Genomic DNA, 21,374 nt, shown 5'->3' with positions numbered 1-21,374 from the left:
TGAGCATTTACTGTGCGCCACCATAACCATCAGAGGCAGGTACTGAGATATCTGTCCAAGAAAGGAAAATTGAGGCCCAGCGAAATGAAGGCGTTTCTGCAAGGCTTTGCAATGCACTGCAGTTTAGAGGTAGGTGGAGCTGGGATTTGTCTTATGACTCATGATTGTCTGACACCATAGCTGTTTCCCTGCTTAAACGTGGTGTCCCCCAAGCCCTTTCTGGGCCTCGCAGTTGACAAATAATATTTAATGCTTTAGACTTTATCATGTTTGAATTATCGAATGCTGCTCTCTTACCAAACTATAGACAGTGAGAGGCTTCGTGGTGTAGTGGCTGCAGGTATCGGTTCTGGAGCCGATAACCAGGATTTTAACTCTGATTATGTTGATTACCATTTGAGTGACGTGGGCAAATTCTTTAACTTCTAATGCTTCAGTTTTCTCGTCTGTAAAATAGACATAATAATTGTCCCTACCCATCATTTATTATGAGGATTAGATGAGATTAATACAAGTTCAGTGCATATGTGGCGTATAGAAAATACTTAAAAATATTAGCTATTACTGTTGCCATCTTTATTGCCAGTCCAGTTCTCTATCTCTCCTCCATGCCCCTCCAAAAACTGCTTTCTTTCTAGAATTAGGGCAACTCTCTTGGTATTCCAGTTTCCTCAGTGGGATCATCACAAGGTCTGAGTTCACTTTAGACACAGATCCTGCCAAACCCCAAGCTTAATAGACTAGAAAGTCAAAGCAAAATATTTTGGTTCTCTGAAACAGTGGCTGGGTCGGGATCCTGTTTCTACATCCTGCCGGCTTATTTGAACGGAAGAGATGGTGCCGGCCCCGCCTGCAAACCACAACTTTGTTTTGAGCCAACTTGACTTGACAGCTTCCCTATTGTACCTGCTGACTTCTTTAGCTCTGCTTTGGCAGCCAGAAGAGCCACTAAACCGGTTCACAGCTAGTCACCTATCACCAATGAAAGCGGAGGAAAATTGAGGGTTTAAATGGAGTCGATATTCTTCTCTGGTCTCCTTAAGTTTTCCTTTCTGTATCTCAAACTGTAGAAAAACCATACTCTACTTTTACAGGAGAAACTTGATAATGTATTGAAGGCCGGTCATGAAACATTTGGATCTTAGTGTATATATATTGACTTTCCCCTTTTATAAGTACCAAGACTTTATTTTCCCATTTTGGTTGGAAATCTGGAAATATATTGACATGTTTCTGATTCTTCAAGATTGTATAAAACAGATTAACCTCTTAAGTGTGGGCATCATGTTGAGTGGGGTCTTCATGGGAACATCGGTGCTTGAAGAGTGTAGACTGGTACGTGGCGATAACTTTTTTTAACTGGTGTTTGCTGTTCTAGTTTTGTTTTTGTCTTTGTTTCTCTCTGTGGCTATCAATATGCCTCCTTTCTGCTTTGTTGCTTCTAATATACTATGGGCCGAAGAACCAGATAATCAAATATGTGAAGAGTGAATGGACTGTGAACATCAGGCCAAGAGTAATGGGGTAGGATAATCTGAGAACATGAGAGTCACAGCTGGGATGTTTTATGGGGGGAGAAAGAAACATTTTGCTTACCTCTTGGTCTAGATTGTGCTCAGAGGGAGGATTGCTGGTGAGTTTAGGGTCGGGATTTAAACTAAAATCTTAGGGAGTCAGAAACCCTCTTGAAGATACAGTTAGAGATACAAGTCAGATTTTAAGTTTGGGTTGGGGTATTACAGATGAGTAAGTAAAGTTCTATGTCTAGTGCTCGGTTAAATTTGTTTTGATTACTTCTGAGCAAGTCACTTTTCTTTCTGATTTTTAAATGCAAGGATACCCATTTTTACCTTTTGATTTGTTATGAGTAGAAACAAAATATTTGTAAACGGTTTGAGCATCTATCTGTATTCATAGGAATTATATTACCTTCCCATCTTTGGGTAATGGCAGTGAAACTATGAACTTGATGATATAATATTTGTAGACCTGTGGTAGACCTGATTTTTGTTGGTCATCATTTACATTGTCTTCACAGGTAGGTTTCTGGCACTTTCAGCTCATATGCAATGTAATGTTGCAGTGTTATCTACATTAAGTCTATTGTTTAATAATTGTCTCATCAAAATTAAAAGATGTGGAAAGTAGTCGGCAGCATTCTGTCATCTCTGCATGCACCATGTTTGCTATGGATGAAAATGAATAAGCAATTCTGGAAACCAAGGCCCTCTGGGGACATAAAAACTCTTGTGGCTATTAATGGATTTAATTGTATTTCCTCTCTGCCACCAGAATGTGCAATAAATTGTTTATTCCCTCACCTTTAATGGGGAGAATTGTTCATTAACTGTATGTAATATCATTATGGCTTTGTTTTTATTACTTGTAGATAATCCCCTCTATCCTTTCTTAAAAAAAAAAATTTATAAAAAGGAATAGCTATAATATTATTAAGCATTGCCTATTAATCTTTTCGGTTGATTTTTCTCTCCGTGGAGAAAAAAGGAAGAATCATCTCATTAGAGAAACAAAAACTTGGGCTGGAAATGAGAGATGGTCTTCGAAACTAAAATTTGGCATGAGGTTAGTTTGGCGTGCTTTGGACTTAGGCCAAGTGATATGTTTACTTAGGTTCCGGAAGGGCTTAGTTCTCAGGCAGCCTCACTGATAAACGAATGCCATGTCTCAGTGTGGTGAGGCGTCATCTTATTTGAATCCATTTAAGAGAAGATTTTATAGAAAAATGAGATGATGCTCTATTTGGGTTTGGATTTGATTCCCATTCAAGTATTTCCTCCTCCTCTTACATCTAGAGGAAAAATGTCAGCAAGTTGCTCTAATTTCTTTAAAACCATGTGCCCCAAATGCTTTGGCTTTAGAATTTGGTCTCTTATTTGACTTTAAATCACCATATGGGTTTGGATAAGTCTCTGTAACTCTTTCTCTATCTAATAGTAACTTCATGCAATCAGCAGATACTTACTGTGCATTCATCATATGCCAGTCTCCATTTTAGACACTGAGGAGAGAGCGGTCAGTAAAAGACAACATCCCAGCTCTCCTGGGGGTTACCTTCCAGGGGCATGGTGAACAGCAAATGAGCGAGCAAATGATAGAGTACATCAGGTGGGGAAAATTAAAGTGGGAAAGAGGAGTACGGGGCGGGGGGCGGTGCTCAGAGAGAGTGTTAGTTTTAAATAAGCTGATCTAGACCTCAGCGAAGGTGAGCAGTCCTTATGGAACACACATTCAGGCAAGCCAGTGGAGGAAACAGCAAGTACGGGAGATTCCAGGACATCCAGGAGGCCTGTGGACTGGAGCCAAGTGAGAGAGGCAGAGAGTAATGGGAGAGAAAATCAGAGAAGTAAACAGAACCAAATCTTGAAGGCCGTTGTAGGACTCTGGCTTTGACCTTGAGTGAGGTGGGAAGCTGTTGAGGGTTTTGAGCCAGAGAAGAGGCATGAGAATGACTTCTGTATTAAAATAAACCACTGGTCACAGTGGTAGAATAGCCTGTAAAGAAAGGCGGGGGTGGAAGCAGGGAGTCCAGTTAGAAGTATTATTTTGATGTAGTGGGAGCTGATGTTGGCTTGGACCAGGGTGGTAGAGGTGGAGGAGATGAGAAGTCTTCAGATTCTGGGTCTGTTTTCAAGACTAAAGAATTTGCTTATAGATTGGATTTGGGGGTGTGATAGAAGAAAAGGATTCAAGGATGACTTCTATTTAACTTCTGTGTATCTATTTTTTTTTTTACCAAAAAATTAATTTTTATTGTCATGTCTATCTTAAATGACAGTATGTGAGAATAAGAATTGTGTAGCAGAACTCTTCAAAGATCTTGAGGAAGTTCGTTTCTACTTTTGCCATTTGTAATTAATTGGTAAGAAATTTCCCTGGGAATTTACTGGATAAGTTGGCGACCGATTGTGTTAAAAATATAGATAAATTCTATTTATGCTGTAGGCCATGTTGAAGCTATTGGATCAGCTGAGTCTCAACATCCCTAATGATTCCGCTGTCATAATTGCTTAGTCTAGTGTCCCTCTATGACCCTTGCTTATTTTCTGGTTTTTGATGAGGGAGATCTATTGCAGAAGCCATTAACAAGTATAGCACATATCCTTTGTCACTAACCCAGTGAAATTTAAAAGTAAAAAACATCTGTGGTTTTTTTTTTGTTTTTTTGTTTTTTGGTTTTTTTTAAATGACTGGTTTGCTACATCAGACAGCCTGTCTGTGCTTCCTGGGAGCCGCTCTGTAAAGAGGAATCCTGCTGCAGAATGATCTAATTTGTGTAATCTTGAAGGTGGAGCTATTTTTGAAAGAGAACAGGAAAATAATGGAGCCCTTTGCTTGTGAATGCCAAATTGGATCTCACTGATCCAGAAGGAAAAGGGCTCAGTTAGATCTTGTAGTTTGAACCCTTATTTCCCCCTTATTCTGCTTACCATGTCTAGATCAAGTTTATGATATATTTAGGTAATTGCTCTTGAAAATGGCAGCTGGGTTTTTCTTTTCTTTCTTTTTCTCTTTACATTTTAGATACGTATATTACTTAACTTATGATTTGGATAATGTGAGTAGCGTAAAAGAACAGTTACCAAGTTCAGGAATTAGAATTCTCTTTATAGTCCCTTTGATAGTCTGATGGTTTGTTACTTGTTCTCAACAGTCAGACTTTACGGCCCCGCTCCTATCCTGAGATGAAATTCCCAGACAGTAAAGCTTACCAGCATATCTACATCTTAATTGTAATATGAAGGAAAAACAAAAGGGCTGTTCATAATACAGTATTTATTTCTAAATGTAAATTCTCAGAAGACATTTGTTTGTAAATGTTCACAGCACATTAGAAACCATAGCCGTCAGGTGCTTGCAGGTACACTTAGCTTATCTCTATGACTATGACACCCATAAATAGGGACTGACAAGGTGTATTGCGTGGGTGACTCATATGTGGCAATGCCATTGGTGATATGATTTTCTAGGATGGTGAATAAATCTTCATCGAGTTCTACACAAAGCAAATACAGTCTTTCCTCTCACAAGAGCTATATTAATGGAAAATTCAGTGTATATTAAATGGTGAGAAATATAGTTGTTTCTATATAAAATCTAGTTCTAGGCTTAGATAATTATAAGCCGCTTTTTATGTATATACATACGTGTCCAGAATGACCAAAGGCATATTTATTATGAAGCTAATAAAGCTTAAGCTTCAAGGCCCTTCACGTGCACAGGCTGCTTCTATGGCCCTGTACCTAATTTTTTAAGAAAACGTTTTATTGAAGTATATATAATACTTAGAAAAGTACACACATAACAAGTACAGTTGATGAATTCTTACAAACTGAAAATACCCACACAACAAATACCCATATCAGGAAGCAGAACTTAAGCAACACCCCAAAACCTTACCTTGCCCTGTTCTAATCACTACCTCTTCCCCCACCAAAGATGACTAGTATCCTAACTTGTAAAAGCGAAAGTTAGTTTTGCCTGGTTTTGTACTTCATACGGTGTACACTCTTGTATCTAACTTCTTTTGTTCAACTTAAGTTTGTGTGATTCATCCACTTGGTTGCACGTAGCTGCAGTTCATATATTCTTGTTTCACGTGTAAACATATCACAATTTATTAAACGGTTCTGCTGGCGGCGGTCGTTTGGGAGATTTCCAGTGTAGGGGTGTTGCGACCAGTGCGACTCTGAACATGCCCTTCGCGCTTGTCCGTTGGTGGATATAAGCACGCTCGTGTATTCGATTTCATGTCCCTAACGTTTGTAACCAGGAGTGGAACTGCGGGATTGGTTGGGGGTAGCGGGTACGTATGTTCAGCCTGACAGTGGACGAGAGCTCCAGTTGTGCCTCATCTCCAGCGGGGGTTGGTATTCTTCGTCTTTTTCATTTTAGTCATTCTGCTTGGCGGTGAAGTGGTTTCTCCAGGGGTTTTAAGTTGCATTTCCTTCATGATGTTGAATCCCTTTTCATAATCTTATTGGCCATCTGGATATCCTCTTTTACGAAGTATCTGTTCAGGTCCTTTGCCCATTTTGTTGGGTCGTCTGTGTTTCTTACTCATTTGTAGGAGTTCTTTTTCTTACAGATATCTTCTCATACTCTGTGGGTTGTCTTTTTACTCTCTTAATGGTGTCTTATGATGAATAGAAATTCTTAATCTTAATTTAGTCCAATTTGTCACTTGTCCCTGTATATTTAGTGCCTTTTATGTCTTGTTTGAGAAATCTTAGTCTACTTCAAGATCATGAAGATATTCTCTAATACTTTATTCTAAAAGCTGTACTGTTTTACCTTTCACATTTAGATCTACAGTCCATCTGGCATTGATGTTTGTATGTGGTGTGAAGGTTCCGATTCGTTCCCCGCCATATGGATATTCAGTTAGCCTTGCACCACGTATTTAAAAGATGATCTTTTTCCACTGCTCTGCATTGTTACCTTGATCATAAATCACGTGACAGTGTACGTGTGGATCTATTTTTAGACTTTCTGTTCTGTACCACTGGTCCGTTTGTCATTGTTTGCACTAATGTCTCCCTGTCTCTACTGCTGATCTTTATAATAGGTCTGTTTCCTGGGGGTCTGAGTCTTCAACTCTGCCTCTTCATTGATTGCCTTGGCTAGTCTTTGCTCTTTGCATTTCTGTAGAAATTTTAGAATCAACTTTCTTAAAAGTTTTTCGAGAATTTTTTAGGATTGCATTGACTGTGGATTAATCTGGAGAGAATTGAAATCTCTATTGTCTTTCAGTTCATGAACGTGATATGTCCATCCATTTATTTAGATCTTTAATTGATTTAGTGCATTTCAGCAAAGAAGAACTGTACATCTTTGTTTAGATATATTCCTACATATTTAATATTTTTAAATCCTAAACCTAATTTTGTAATTGTAATTTTGTATGCTTTTTCTTGTGAAGGACCCTCCAGCTTGTATGAGCTATAGGCCCTACAAAACCTGGTTCTGCCTCTGGGCAGAATGTTTTCGCTTACGATAAAGTTGGAAATCATGTAGGAAGCTGGTCATTTCTTAAATGAGCAGGACCCAAAGGAACTGCGGGTTGCAGGAGGTTGGGCATTCTTGGTTTTTCCACCACTGAATGTCAGTGAAGTCCCCAACCATTGTGACAATCCAGAAAGCACCTTGGAGGCATTCTCACCACCCCCCATTACTCTGTCGAAGTGCTGTTAAAGACATTTTGCATTCGTTGTAGTTATTGTATAGTCCCTAAATGTAAGTGTGCTTGAATGTCCTCAGGTATGTTTGACTTTTTGTTTGTTTTTGGAAGAGACCCAAAGTAAGTCAACAGTTGTTGCCATCAAATGTTGCTATCTATAATCTAGACTTTAAAAATCAGCAGATGATTAATCTTCCCAGACTTCTGGTTACACAGACATAATGATAGAGTGCATTGAACACTGGACTTGGAGCCAGAAGAATTAAATCCTTCCTTTAACAAAAATTCTGTGATTTCGAGTTAGTTACCGTTTGATCTTCAGTCTTCTCAGAATGGAAAGAAATAAAAATAACTGGCTAGATGACTACTCAGGGTTGTTGGGAAGAACAGATGAAACGATTTATAGATGCTTTACAGGTCTTAGAGTGCTACAGAAGTGCCATTGGTGTTGATTCATGAACTTGCTCACTGTTCTTTTTGCAGCGACTGGAGGCATAATTACTAAGATGAAGACTCCTAAATAGTCTGGCTCTGCCCAGTCTGGGGTTCTTTGAGCATGGTCTCTGTAGAGCAAACTCATTTATGGAAAGTGGCGTCGATTTACTAAAAGCTTGTGTGTTTATAGGAAGGCAACAAGAGGACGACTCTGTTGGGATTCTTGTCTTAATTCTGGTTTTCAAATGAAAGTAGTCAAACTACTCACTTTCCATTTCTTTCATCATCTTACTGCTTAGCATTGCTTTGAGGATTACAGTAAAATCTAAACAAGTTTCATGTTCCTCATTGAAAGTTTCCATGTGAATATTGGTGATACATTATTATAATTAAATTCTCATTCATATTAATTCACTATAACCCTGGACTTCTAGCCAGTGGATTGAGAAATACCTGGCCTAGTACTGGATAAAAAGTTGATAAGATTCTGGACTGTGAGTTGTAGGGGAGGAGGGATACTATCTGTGCAATTTTAACATAGAATATAGTCAGTACTCGTAAGGTACTGAATTTCGTTGTGATCACCCCCAGTAACCTAAGGTCTCTGTAGTTTAGTGTTACCTCTAGAACACAGCTTCCTATGCAGACAGATGCTCCTTTTAATTGCATTTTGGTTTGATTTGAAGTTTCAGCATTTGATTATCTTCTTCCCTGGTTTTGCTTTTTTTTTTAGTCCACTTCCTCCTAGTAGTTTTTACCTCGTATTTATTTTTAATCAAAGTTAGACATGTATTTTAGAGAGTCAAATTGTTCTACAAAGCTTGTTTCAGAAACAATCTTTGGATGTTATCTGGTGAATTCCAAATGTGGAAGATTGGCTATTTAACCATCACCTCATTCTCCCAATTAAAGTGTAATTTTGGTTCGATATTATTCAGGATTTTATTATGACCACAGAAAGGCAAGTTACTGTTGAGCCATGTAGTAAACTGTGATTTTCCTTTCTTGGTCAACTTTGAGTTTTTCGTAGCATTCATAATTGTCTTTTTAGTTTCGTTTAATAGCAGCTAATATTAATTGGGCACATAATGTATACTGGGTGCTGTTCTAATTGCTGTCCATGTGTTAATTCATTTAATTATCAGATAGGTAGAGAGGCACAGAGGTTAGATAACTTGCCCAAGAAAGTGGCATAGTCAGAGTTCCAGCCCTGGCTGTCTGGCCTCAGAATCTGTGCTCTTTACTGTGCTCAGTTCTTTTTCTGTTAATACGTGTTTGAACTTTTTTTTTTTTATTGAAGTAAAGTTTAAATTGCAGTGAAATTTAGGTTTATAGTTTGATGAGTTTTGACATTCATTTATGTAATCAACACCTTAATAAAGATATAGGACATTCTTACCACTTCCAGTCAACCCCCACCTCTCATAGGCAGTTACTGTTCTGGTTTATATCACCATAGTTAGTTTTGTTTGTTTTTGGACCTCATATAAATAGAATCATATAGTCTGTGTTCTTGTGTTGGCCTTCTTTTGCCAGATTCGTCTATGTTGTGTGTGTTAGTTCTTTCCTTTTTATTGCCAGGTAATATTTCATTGAAACAGATACTACAATTTGTTTCTCCATTCTCCTGCTGATGGACATATGCGTTGTTTATGATTTTTGGCTGTTATGAATAAAGCTGCTATGAATATTCATGTACAAGTCTTTTTATGGACATACATTTCATTTCTTTAGGGGTAAATGTGTAGGAATGGAATCATAGATCTTAGCGTAGGTATATGTTTAACTTTGGTAACTGTCAGGTTACCAAAAGTGGTTGTATGAGTTTACATTCCCACTTACTGTGGCAGATTCTAAGATGACTCTCATGATCTCTGGCTCCTGGTGTTTATGCCCTAGTGTAACCCCCTCCGGGTGGGACCTGTGACTCGATCCTTCCTAACAGAAAATGGCAAGGTGACAGGATGTACATGGTTATGTTACATCAGATTGTAATGCCCATCTTGTGAAGAGACTCTCCCTTGCTGGTTTTGGAGAAGCAAGTTGCCATGTTGTGAGCTGCCTATGGAGAGGGACACGTGGTTGGGAGCCGAGGGCAGCTTCAAGTCCTTAGGCATTGTGGCCCTCATCCCGGTAGCTCATGAAGAACTGAATGCCGCCAACAACCAGTAAACAGATCCTCCCCACTCAGGCTTCGGTGAGACAGGTGAAAGCACAGAGCCAGCAGACGGCTGGATGGGAGCCTTGCGGCGGGCTCAGCCGGGCCTGGGCTGCCGATGCGATGCGCTGGGTGCGAGGGGGCGCGCGCGTGTTTAAGCCGCGGAGTTTGCGGAGCTGGGTCCTGTGCAGTGGTGGTGACAAACACCCGCCGCCCGCCGCGTACAGAAGTTCCTGTCGCTCCACGTTTCCACCAGCGTTTTGTTTTGTCAGTCTTTTAAAGTTTAGCCTTGTTAGTGGGTATGAAATGTTCACTCCTTGTGGTTTTAATTTGCATTCCCCTGATGACTGATGCCATTGAACACCTGCTGATGGGCCATTTGGATATCTTTTGTGAAGCATCCGGGCACGTCTTGCCTGTTTTATAAATTGGTATGTTTGCCTTTTAATTTATTTGTAGCCGTTCTTTATGTATCATGGATGAGCCCTTTCAGATATATATATGTTTGTATGTGACCGTGCGCATGTGTGTGTGTGTGTTGTGCGCATGCGTTTATATCTGATATAAACTGTCCCAGTCTGTGACTGGGCGAACTCCCACATCCCTCTCACCTCACCCAGAATCCCAAACCGTTACCATTTTCCCACGTTATTCGTTTATACTACCATTCTCTAAATTAGTTTTTCTGAGCCAGTCGAGACTGAGTTCTGTACATGGTGTCCTATCACCCCTGGATATTTCTGTGTTTTCCCCATCACGGGCACTCCAGAGTTACCGCGGGTGTCGCTAAGTCAGGCAGCTAGCATCGCTACAGCCTGTTGTCCGGATGCCCCATTCTCACTCTGCCAGCTGCCCCAGCAACGACTTCCTTTTCAGTTCTGGTCTAAGATCCCACTTAGGAACTTCCGGTGGATTCAGTTGTCATGTCTCTTCATATTCTCCTGTCTAGCATAATCCCTTAGTCTTGTCCTGTCATTCACATCCTCAACAGCCTTATATTTAGGAGGATGATCTACAAGCCGAATCCATTAATATTTCCTCATGACCAGACTTAGGTTGTAATTTCTTGGCAAAAATGTCATGGAAATGATGCTGCGATATTCTCAGTACATCACATCAAGGGGCATGTGATATTAACGGGTCTCGGTACTGGCGATGTTAACCTTCATCCTCCGGTCATGTTAGTGTCTGCCAGGTGGCTGGACTTTTCTTCACTGTAACATCATGTTTTTTCTTTTCGTAACTGGTGTTTTGTGTGGAGACAGCTTGAGATTATGCCAATATCCTGTTCCTCATCAGAGTTCAAACTACCAGCATTTGTGTCCTGCCTAAATCAGCAACAACTGTGTGGTTGCCAAATGATTTTTTTTGTTGTTTCTATTATTCTACATTTATAAATTGGCTTTCTCTGGTAAGGATGAGCTTTCTCATCTCCCTCCCTCCCTCCCTCCCTTCCTTCCTTCCTTTCAGTATGGACTCATGGATTTGTAATTTATTCATCGGATTGTACTTTGTTAGTATTATTATTTATTTTGATGCTCAGGTAACTAGATTTGGCCGGTGGAAGCGCTTTCAGGCTGTTTGGCTTTTATATTTTTAGCATTATTTGAACACTTCGTAGTTTTCTAGAACAAGGAGATATTCCAGGTTCATCTTGTATTTTCCCTGCTGTTGCCCCTGACCTGGAATCAGCCATTTCTCTAAGGAGTCTTGGTTCTTTTAGTAAAGGATGGTTTTTAGAAACCAAGATTTGGGAGTTTGTTGTGCCCATTGGTACAGGATGTTGTTGCTTCTAAGTGCTCTCAATAGGTACAGAGCCAGGAGAGGTAAGTATATTATACAGCACCTCTCTCCTTCCCTGCCCCCTTACCTCTCCTCCCATCTCTCCCTCTCTATCTCTCCCTCCCTCCTTCCCTCTCCTTTTCTTTCTCCCTCTCCCTCCCTCCTCTTTCTATATCTGTTTCTGTAGATAAATCATATGGTTTTTAAACCATAAGAAAAACATGTGATTTCAAACTAATATCTTCAATTCTAATATAATACCTCAGGGTTTTTTTCCAGCCATACCCCCTTCCATGTTTGTGAGTATCTTTCCAAGAGTGAAAAATCTGGCTTTCATTATCTTCAGTGTATTTATTTATTTGCTTATTGTAGGCAATCTCCCAACCACCCTGATTGTCTCTATCTGCCACATCTGCATATGGATAATGTTCTTTTGCACACTAATCTGCAATTTAGGCAGAGTTCTGTAAGGGTTCTCTTTGCTTCACTCAAGGTCAGTTGGTGGCTCAAAGGCTGGGGGCCGGAATCATCTGCAGGCTCTTTCATTCACACGTTTGGCAGCTAGGGCTGCTGCTGGAACACCTGTAGGTGGCTTTTCCGTGTAGCTAGCTGACTGGCTTCCTCACATCGTGGTGGCTGGGTTCCCAGGGCAAGCATCACAAGAGAGAGCCAGGTGGAAGCAATATTGCCTTTTCTCACTTAGCCTGGGGCGTCACACTGTCATTTCCTCTATCACTAAGCTCAGCCCATATTCAAGGGCAGGGGACTTAGTTTCTACTTTTTCATGAAAGGACTGTCAGAGAATTTGTTTTAAAACTGGAGTAGTAGTTAAAATATTTTCTGAATGAAAAGAAGATTTTTTCATTTGTACAGTTGAATTCGTTTAGTACTTTTATTTTGTTTAAAAGTTTGAGAATATATTTATATATACTTTTATATAGATACATAAAAAAGACCATGCCGTGTATATATGTATTGGTTAGTGAAGTCTATTGTTTTTCTGTTTTGCTTGCTTTATTTCACCCTTTCTCTTCACTTTCATTTTGTACCACCCCTTACCAGGTATATGTGTATCCTTCCATATTTTTTTCCATTCTCATATAATGTATAAATGTATATAGATATACGTAGAGTGAATTAGGAATATCCTTTTTTAAAAAAGGAATAGTATTAAAACTGATTTAAAAAATTTAATCTTCTAAACAATTCATATTACATAGTAGACACTGATATTATTCCCTAATCTACGGATGAAGAAACTAAGCCTCTGAGATTTAAGTCATTCAGTTGTCACAAAATCAGAATGAAAAGGATACTGGTGATCAACTTGAATTACAGAAGAGGAAAGCGTTCTATACGTTCTGTGACAATCACATATTCTCCTCAGAAAACGACTGTCTCAGTGGATGTGGTCTGCTCAGGGCCGGAGTTTGGAAGTCCAAGATCAAGGCGTCAGCATGGTTGCCTTTGGGTGAGGGCCCTCTTCTTGGTTCATTGCTGCTGCTTTCTTGCTGGGTCCTCACAGGACAGACTTAAAACTGATTTTTTCATCTAGCTTTTCTCACTGAACACCTTGGAGAAATCCCTGGGTTGTTTTTTTAGTAGCTGCACATACTCTATTTTCTGATTTGGTGGTTTGTTCATGAAGGGATAGGAGACTGGACTCGGGGAATAGAAGTGGAGAGGAAGAGTCTTTAAAGAAAAGGTAGTCGGGCATGAGGGAGAGAAAGGAGCACTCGCTATTGCTGGGGTCTTGGACCGGATGAGCTATCGCAGGAGACAGGAAAGTTGGAAATATGTGGTGGGGAGTGTTGGTTGGTTTTATCCAGGAAATGGATGTTTTTGCGTGCATTAAAATTGCTTACCAGATACCCGAAGACACAAGATGAGCGCATAAGCCTGAGGGTAGGATTGGATTTGGAGCTGATAGACAAAGCTGTGACATAGATGATCACTTAAGAGGGAGCTAGCGGGCCGGTGTGTGCTGTTAGCGGCAGACCCAGAAATGACTGTGGTTTCTTCCTTCCGGGCTAGGATCCTGGGTATTTATACTTGATGCATTAAGTTCTGTTCTTTAAAGAGCTGTCCACTTTTCAGAAGCAGAGTTTTTATTTTCATTTTATATAAGATGGACTGAGAGAACCTTTTGCTAACTATGGCAAGCACTGTGAGTTTGCTAGTCTTTTGGAGGCACTCATGTAAAATTTGAAACCAGAGCTACCTGATTGGAACTTCTGATAGGCTACATGTGGTAATTAGCGTCATTGAATTCTCTTTTGTGTTAGAGAGGGTTTTGTAGTCCAGCTAAGTAATGGATGCCTAATGACGAGGACAGACACATGATTCTGCTGAGACTCTTCAGCCTTAATAACTACATCGATTCCGTCGGGATGATGAGGAGGACGATGTTTAAAACACTGGTGGCCTCCAAGTCAGTAGTGGAAAATCATTAATGCCATTTCCTTTTTAGGGACAAAAACTTAGGCCTCCCCACCCTCCAGTCCAGGAAAGTTGAGAGGAATGGTTATTATTTTCTGCCTTTAGATTGGATTACTGAAGCTCGAAGCTTAGTGATAGCTCACGAACTCCATGGTAAATTGTACAGTTGAAGTGATAAAAGTCCTTCTTTTGATTTACTTTTGATCAGGGGCATGGGGAGTGAAAGGTGCTCCTATTATTGTTTTCTCCTTTAGTCTCTTTGATTTTAGTCTTTTTTTCAGATGACAGGCAATATTGGATGTCAATTATATGTGAAGTATGCTGAGAAAGCTGCAGAGATGAATACCATACAGGCCTCTCCTGAAGGAGCTCACTGTCTCGGTGTCAAGAGCTCACAGCAATACAGAGCAGATTGAAGTCAGTAAGAAACAGAGGTACCTGCCGAGGGAGTACAGGGGGAAAGGTGTGAATTCTCCTGTAGAATCTGCCATCGGAACAGGAATTTTTTTCTTCAACTTTCTGTTGAAGAATTTTTATATAATATACAAAAATAGGGAAGAATGTGTAATGAGTCCGTATGAGCTCATTACCCAGCTTCATTATCAGCGCAAGGTTGTTTCATCTACGTCCTCACCCCCTCCCCACTTTCACCCCCGTATTATTTTGAAGCAAATCCCAGAGACCATAGGATTTCTTCTATAACAATTTCAGTATGTATCTCTAAGAGATAGGGACACTTAAAAATACATAACAACAATTATCCCTCCTAAAGTAATTAGCATTTTTAGTAATTAATATTTTCTGACTTGCAGTCAGTTGAGCAGAACTTTACAGAGAGACTTTAATAGGTGGTGAGTGGGAGGAAGGGAATTCAGGTTGAGGGAACAGCACCTGCAAAAGCAGAGAGACGTGAAAGGTTACGTGAGTCTGTGAGTAAGTGAAAGGTTACGTGAGTCTGATTTGGACTGTGACAATGGGAGTGGAAAGGAAATGGCAAATATGATCACTGCAGGGGAAGCCAGTGGGATTTTCCGGTTGAGGACGGCATGTGTACCTTCCTAGGGTTTCTGGTTTATAGTGTTTGGTCATTTTGAGCCAGCTAGAACAGGGTCAGCAAACCAAGTCCCACCCTCAGCAAGCGTGTGTAAATAAAGTTTTGCTGGCACAGAGCCACATCCATTCCATCATATTTGTCTATGGCTGTTTTCCTGAGATATCATACAGGTGGTATGGCCTTCATTTGTTTAACTGATATTTACTGAAGACTAACCATGTGCCAAGCTCCATGCTAGATTCAGGGGTGTACCCTGTATCATGCCATCATGAAGCTCACAGTTCAGAAAGAGAAGGGTGACAGGTACTGTGAGGGCATATATATGCGTCAGGGAAAGCTTCCTTGAGAAGGTCATGTGTATTCTTGCACATCTTTCAATAAATATATTCATAGTTTATAACAATAGCATATAATATAATAAGAACCCACACATACAGTAACAAGAAGGCACTTCCTTCCAACTCTAGCTTAAGCCCTCTTCCTTTGTCTTCACTTGGCTTTAGACCTTCAGCTGTAGTTGTTCCAGCCCCTCTCCCCAGCCTTTACGTCCCAGACATTTTACTGTGTTGTTCTAACAACCAATGACTTTTCATACTCTATTGAAAGTTACTGACTTTTTTCCTTATCTCTTTTCCTTGAGTTGAACCTGGCTTTCTCAAAGGCAATTCCTGGTGTTAAGTGAAAACTGTTCCTAACAGAGCCTACTGTTTGCCATTAATAAATGATGAAGGAGGTTGTCAGCCAGCATTAATACCATGTTTATGAAATTGCAATTACTGATGCTTCATTTTGTGAAGTTCTTACTATATAAAAGGCACAAGTGATTTGATAAGTTATGACTCCAGAGAATTCCTTACCTAGTAAGCCAGTATTTCTTTTTTCTTCTCAGGAGGATACACATAACATTCAATTAAGTTTGCCTTGGTTAAACTGAGCTGGTTTTCCTGCCTGTGTTCAGACACATTTGTGAGAGTTTCATTGATCTCTCTAATAGTACGGAGATAGAAGGAGTAGCCTTTTCCTACCTTAATGTCATTGATGATTCACGGTCTTAAAATAATCAAGAAGCACTTATCAAATGCCTTATTGCTTCACGATCCTTTGATAAATTACCAAAGCTCTTACCAAATGCCTCCTGATTTTAATGGCATGCATTTACTTCACCACACACTCAAAGTCTGATGGATGTTCCCTGTGATCCATCTCTTTTCTGTTGATTCTGTTCCCAAATCTTTATCTGTGATATTTCTTGTCCTTTGGTTATAACTTCCCCAGACAGGTGATCTGTTGATATGCAAGTTGCACTTATTTTCAGTAGCTTTTATAATTATACAGTAGAGGCTTTTTAAAAAGTTTTTAAATCTTTTTTCTTTCCTATTACCTTTCATTCTTTCTGTTCTAAATTTGCTGTTCATTCACCCATCTATTCTTCTGTTTTCCCATGTAACATTTATTGAACGTTTTCTAGGTGTTAGTTGTCGTGGAACTTTCTTGGGCTTCTTGACTGTATGCTTGGCCTTAACATAGATTTTTAAATCTTCTTATCCCATTTTTCTTTTCTATCCACACATGGAATATTTTCTGTTACTCATAACTGTCAGTTGTAATTAGTGAAGTTAATTTCTTAAAAGGTGATTGTCTTTTTTATTAGTTTTAGAATTTTACTTGCCTTGTTTAGTAAATAGGTCTATTATGAAAACCGTTAGACATAAATGTGATTTTTCTCCTTTTTTCTTCTTTCTCATTATTGTAACTGACTCATGGTAGCTTCAGAAATGGAGAAACTGCACTGTCAAATAGAAATACAATGCGAACCACATATGTACTTTTTAAAAAACAGCTTTGTTAAGATGTGATTTGCATACCATACATTCAGTTTCACTCACTGAAAGTGTACAATCCGTTGGTTTTTAGTATTTTTACAGACATGAACTTTTAAATTTTCTAATAACCACATTAAAAATAAAAATAGAAACATAAAATTTTTAATTTTAAAAACATGTTTTATTTAACCCACTCTAAAGTAAATGTAATCAACATAAAAGGATCTCTACTGTTTGTTTTTAAATTTAAATTCATTAAAATTAAATAAAAATTTTAAATGTAGTTTCTCAGTCTCACTGGCCACATTTTAAGTGCTTAGTAACCACGTGTGGTCAGTGGTTGCTGCATCGGACCATGGAGCCCCAGAAGGACAGTCTTGTTGCAAGATAATCTGCCTCAGGCAATTGTCGTATTTATTGAAAATGCACATTTTCTGACTGTTTGGTAATGAGGCTGTTTTGGACCATGAATCACAATCACTTGGCTGACAGGAACTGACAGTGGACAGGGGCAAAGGACGGAAAGGGCAGAAGAGAGCCTTTTCCACAGTTACTCAGAGAATGGAACCGTCGGCCAGAAACTTCATGTAGTCTTAAAACTCTCCCCTTTATACACGCCCATCCTCAGTACCTGGGTGCACTTGATTGATATGAAGCACCTCTTTTTCTCTCTTTTTTTGCAAATAACTGTAATTTTGGCTTTTGTATCTAGTTTGTCCCATGAAGCTTTTCAGTGTTTTCAAGGAGCAAATAAAGTTATAGCGTTCTTTTTCTGGCCTTTTAATGTGCTCTCTATATCCTGCTTGTTCACTATAGACTTTTTACTGCAAACTTTAATATCATTAAATAACTAGTAAGCATGAGATGTGAAAGTAACTTCAGGTGCCCAAAGATGTTAGTCAGGAAATTAGTGACCATCATTTGAATATTTGGAGCTCACTGTATTGACTCTTAATAGTCTGGCATTTCCTTAAAAGATTAAACAGAGTTTAACCATTTCTCTTAGGTATATACCTAGAACTGGTATATACCTAAGAGAAATGAAAACACATGGCCATATAAAAACTTATATGTGAATGTTCATAGCAGCGTTACTCATAATAGATTTTTTTTAAAAGTGGAAACAACACACAGGTCCATCGACTGATGGATGGACAAATAAAGTGTGGTGTATCCGTACAGTAGAATATTATTTGGCAATAAAATAAAATGAAGTGCTGGTTCGTGCTACAGCATGGTTAAATTTTGAAAACATTATGCTGAGTGAAAGCAGCCGGTCACATCCTTTACGATTCTGTTCTGTGAAATGTCCAGAATAGGCAAATCCACAGAGATAGAAAGCAGCTTAGTGGCTGCCTTGGGCTCGCGGGATTGAGGGGAACTAGCGAGTGACGGCCAGCTAATGGGTATGGGATTTCTTCTGGATGATGAAAATGTTCTAAAGTGGATTGTGGTGCTGGTTACACAACTCTGAATGCAGTAGCAACAGCTGAATTGTACGCTTTACGTGGATGGATTGCATAGCATGTAGATTGTCTGCAGGCAGTTGAGAAGCAAGAGTTCTGATCGTTAAGAGTTCTCAGCAGGTGGTGCTTGTCCTTTCCACGTGGGTTTTACCTTCTTTCCTTTCTTCAGCTCTTCCCCTTCAAATAAAAAGAAAAGAAGTGAAAGCTAAAAACCTTTCTTTTTCTCTGTGTTAATCTTCAGCCCAAATTTCAGTGCTTTCCTGACCAGTCACATTTAGCAATTTTTATATGTAACTTATATTATCCTTTTATAAATTTAGTTCTTATAGATGTCCTTAGACAGTGAAACCCTGGAGGGAGAACATGTTGGGGGTTAACGTTTAGTCAGAGGCAATGCTTAAGTGCCTTGCATGTCATCTGTCATCTGTCAGGTCACCCTTACAGGAACCCTGTGAGGTTCCTGCCTCCACAGCTAGGAAGCAGCAAGACTAGGGTTTAAACCTAGGTCTGTTTGACTCAAGTCCATGTCTTTAACTAGATATACTACTCTGTCTTTTTGAATCTCCACAGCCGTGGGCCTGGTGGTCCCCGTCTATATGTTAAATATTAGCTGATTAATCGTTGTGTTTTCTGATGCTTCCCCAACTTTTTCTGAACACTCCAAAAGACAGATAAAAATGTTACACTAGGGAGGGGTCTTGTATAATCCAAAGATTGGTTGATACTAACACAAAATTCCTTTGGCATCTTATGGTTAATCTTGAAAAATTGTGTAAATTCAGCATTTTACTCTTTATATGTATGTGTGTACAAATATAAAAATTTTCCCTCCCTACTCCCAGCCCTGATTCCAAGTAAAACTGTCCTCGGAATCCTATTTATCTGGTGTGATCCTGGTACACTGAGGTATATGTACATGACTTTCAGAAGCAAAACTGTATTATCTGCTGCTTAGTTTCAGATACTGTTCTGTATACATATCCAACATTGACTTTTCCTCTCAGCCCGACTCATCTATCCAAGTGCCTATTTGACATCTGCATTTGGATGTTCGATTGGCTTCACAAAATTAACGTGACCAGAATAGATCTCTGGATTCTCCCCACAACTCCAGACCTGTTTTTCCTCCAATTTTCCCCATCCTAGTAAGTGGTGCCCATGTCGTTACCCATCAACGTCTAGGAATTATCCAAGATTCTTTTTTATATACCTACCACGTGTAATCCATTAGCAAGATCTGTTGATGCTACTTCTAAGATGTCTTGAAACCATTCCCATTTTTCGTGTTTGCTTTCCTTGTAGTCCAAGCCATTGCCACCTGCGTGGCCACCTACCTGATCTGCTTCTACTTTTTCCCTTTACAGTTCTTCTCTGCACAGCCAGAATGATCATTCTGAAATGCATATATGATTGTTTTATTCTCCTGCTTAATACTCTCCAATAAAATCCAGACTTCTTGTCGCAGCCTACAAGATTCTGTTTGGCTTGATCTCTGCCTGCCTTTCCAGCTCATCTGTCACCTCCCTTCGCTTGATTCACTGCATTTCTATCACACTGGTCTTTTTTCTGCTTCTTGGACAGGAGGAGTTCATTCTCTCCTTAGGGTCTTTGCGCTTGCGGTTCTCTCTGCCCGGAACGTCAGGTAGTTCGGTGGCTCTTTGCTGTGTCATTCAGAGCTCAGCTCAGGTAAGTCTTCCCTGGCTGCCGAATCTGAATTAGACACACATGCCCCTAGTTACTTTCTTAATATATAACTTTTAACTTTTTTCCTATCACATATCCTATCTAAAATTATCTTGTTTCTTTTTGTCTGTCTCCCTTTCTTCACCACCCCCCAAAAGACTGTATGTTTTATAGAAGAGGGATTATACGGTCTTATTCCTTACCGTATCCTTGGTGCCTGAATGTTCCTGGCATACAGTAGGTCCATTCATATATATTTGTTGAATAAGTGGTTGCTTTTCCCATTGTGCATCGGGCCAATGTAAGGATTGGAGTCGTAGTGAACTGAGAGTGGACAGTGCTGAGTTAGAAATGAAAGCAGTCGGAAGCCTCTGGTGCCTTGCAAGTTCATAGCAGATTTAGTAATAATAACCCAGAACAGGAAACAACCCAAAGGTCCATCAACAGATGAATGGATAAATTGTGGAATATTATTTAGCCTTAAAAAGGAATGAAGTATTGATATGTGGTATAACATGGATGAACCTTGAAAACATACTGAGTGAAAGGAAGCCTTATGAAGTGACCCCCCAATAAGTCTAGGACCCACCTGGCATCATACATAGTTATTGCAATATTATTGACTGTATTCCCTGTGCCGTACTCCACATCCCGTGACTATTTTTCAACTGCCAATTGTACTTCTTAATCCCTTCACAATAATATTTTAATAACTATGTATGGTGCCAGGTGGGTACTAGACTTATCAAGGGGATCAGTTTGTAAGGTATATAAATGTCTCACCACTGTGCTGTACACCTGAAACTAATATAAAATAATACTGAATGTCAACTGTAATTGAAGAAAAAAATCATAAAAATTTTCAAATTTAAAGAAAGAAAATCTCATGCTCTGACATTAATATACTTGAGTATCTATGAAGCAAATTTTCATCTTTTGCTTTCTTCCCTTTATAGAATCATCTAGTCCTTTCTTCCTTTATTAAGACGTTTTTATACACAAGTAATAATATATGAAGACAACTTTGTCAAACCATACGTTTAAGCCATATGTAGAATATGACGTGAAAATCCTCCCAGAGCTCTCTCACTTCTCTGGCTCTCCCCAGACTAAATCACTATTAAGAATTTGGCATACATTCTTCTAGATCTTTCCCTAAGCATTTAAATACAATATATGTACAGATTCCCATAAGTATTTTGCATAAGCAGAATCATATGAGTTGTTTAGCTGCTCATATCCCATAACAAGGCATCCTAGAGATTTTTCCACTTCCATACTTAGAGGTCTCTCTCATTCTTGTTTAATGGCTGTGTAGTATTCCATAGAATGGACA

At 39.3% G+C, this 21,374-nt stretch overlaps 1 protein-coding gene across 1 annotated transcript in view; it reads left to right on the top strand.

Annotated features, from left to right (window-relative positions):
- Window positions 1-21,374, top strand: part of PACS1 (phosphofurin acidic cluster sorting protein 1) — a 102,887-nt gene that overhangs the window by 8,193 nt on the left and 73,320 nt on the right. The gene's annotated exons all lie outside the window — the stretch shown is intronic.

Source organism: Pteropus medius, unplaced genomic scaffold, assembly GCF_902729225.1.
Source record: "Pteropus medius unplaced genomic scaffold, Ma_sr-lr_union100, whole genome shotgun sequence".
Classification (NCBI taxonomy): Eukaryota; Metazoa; Chordata; class Mammalia; order Chiroptera; family Pteropodidae; genus Pteropus; species Pteropus medius.
The sequence above is the reverse complement of the archived record's forward strand: the minus strand, read 5'-3'. Positions and strand labels throughout refer to the sequence as shown.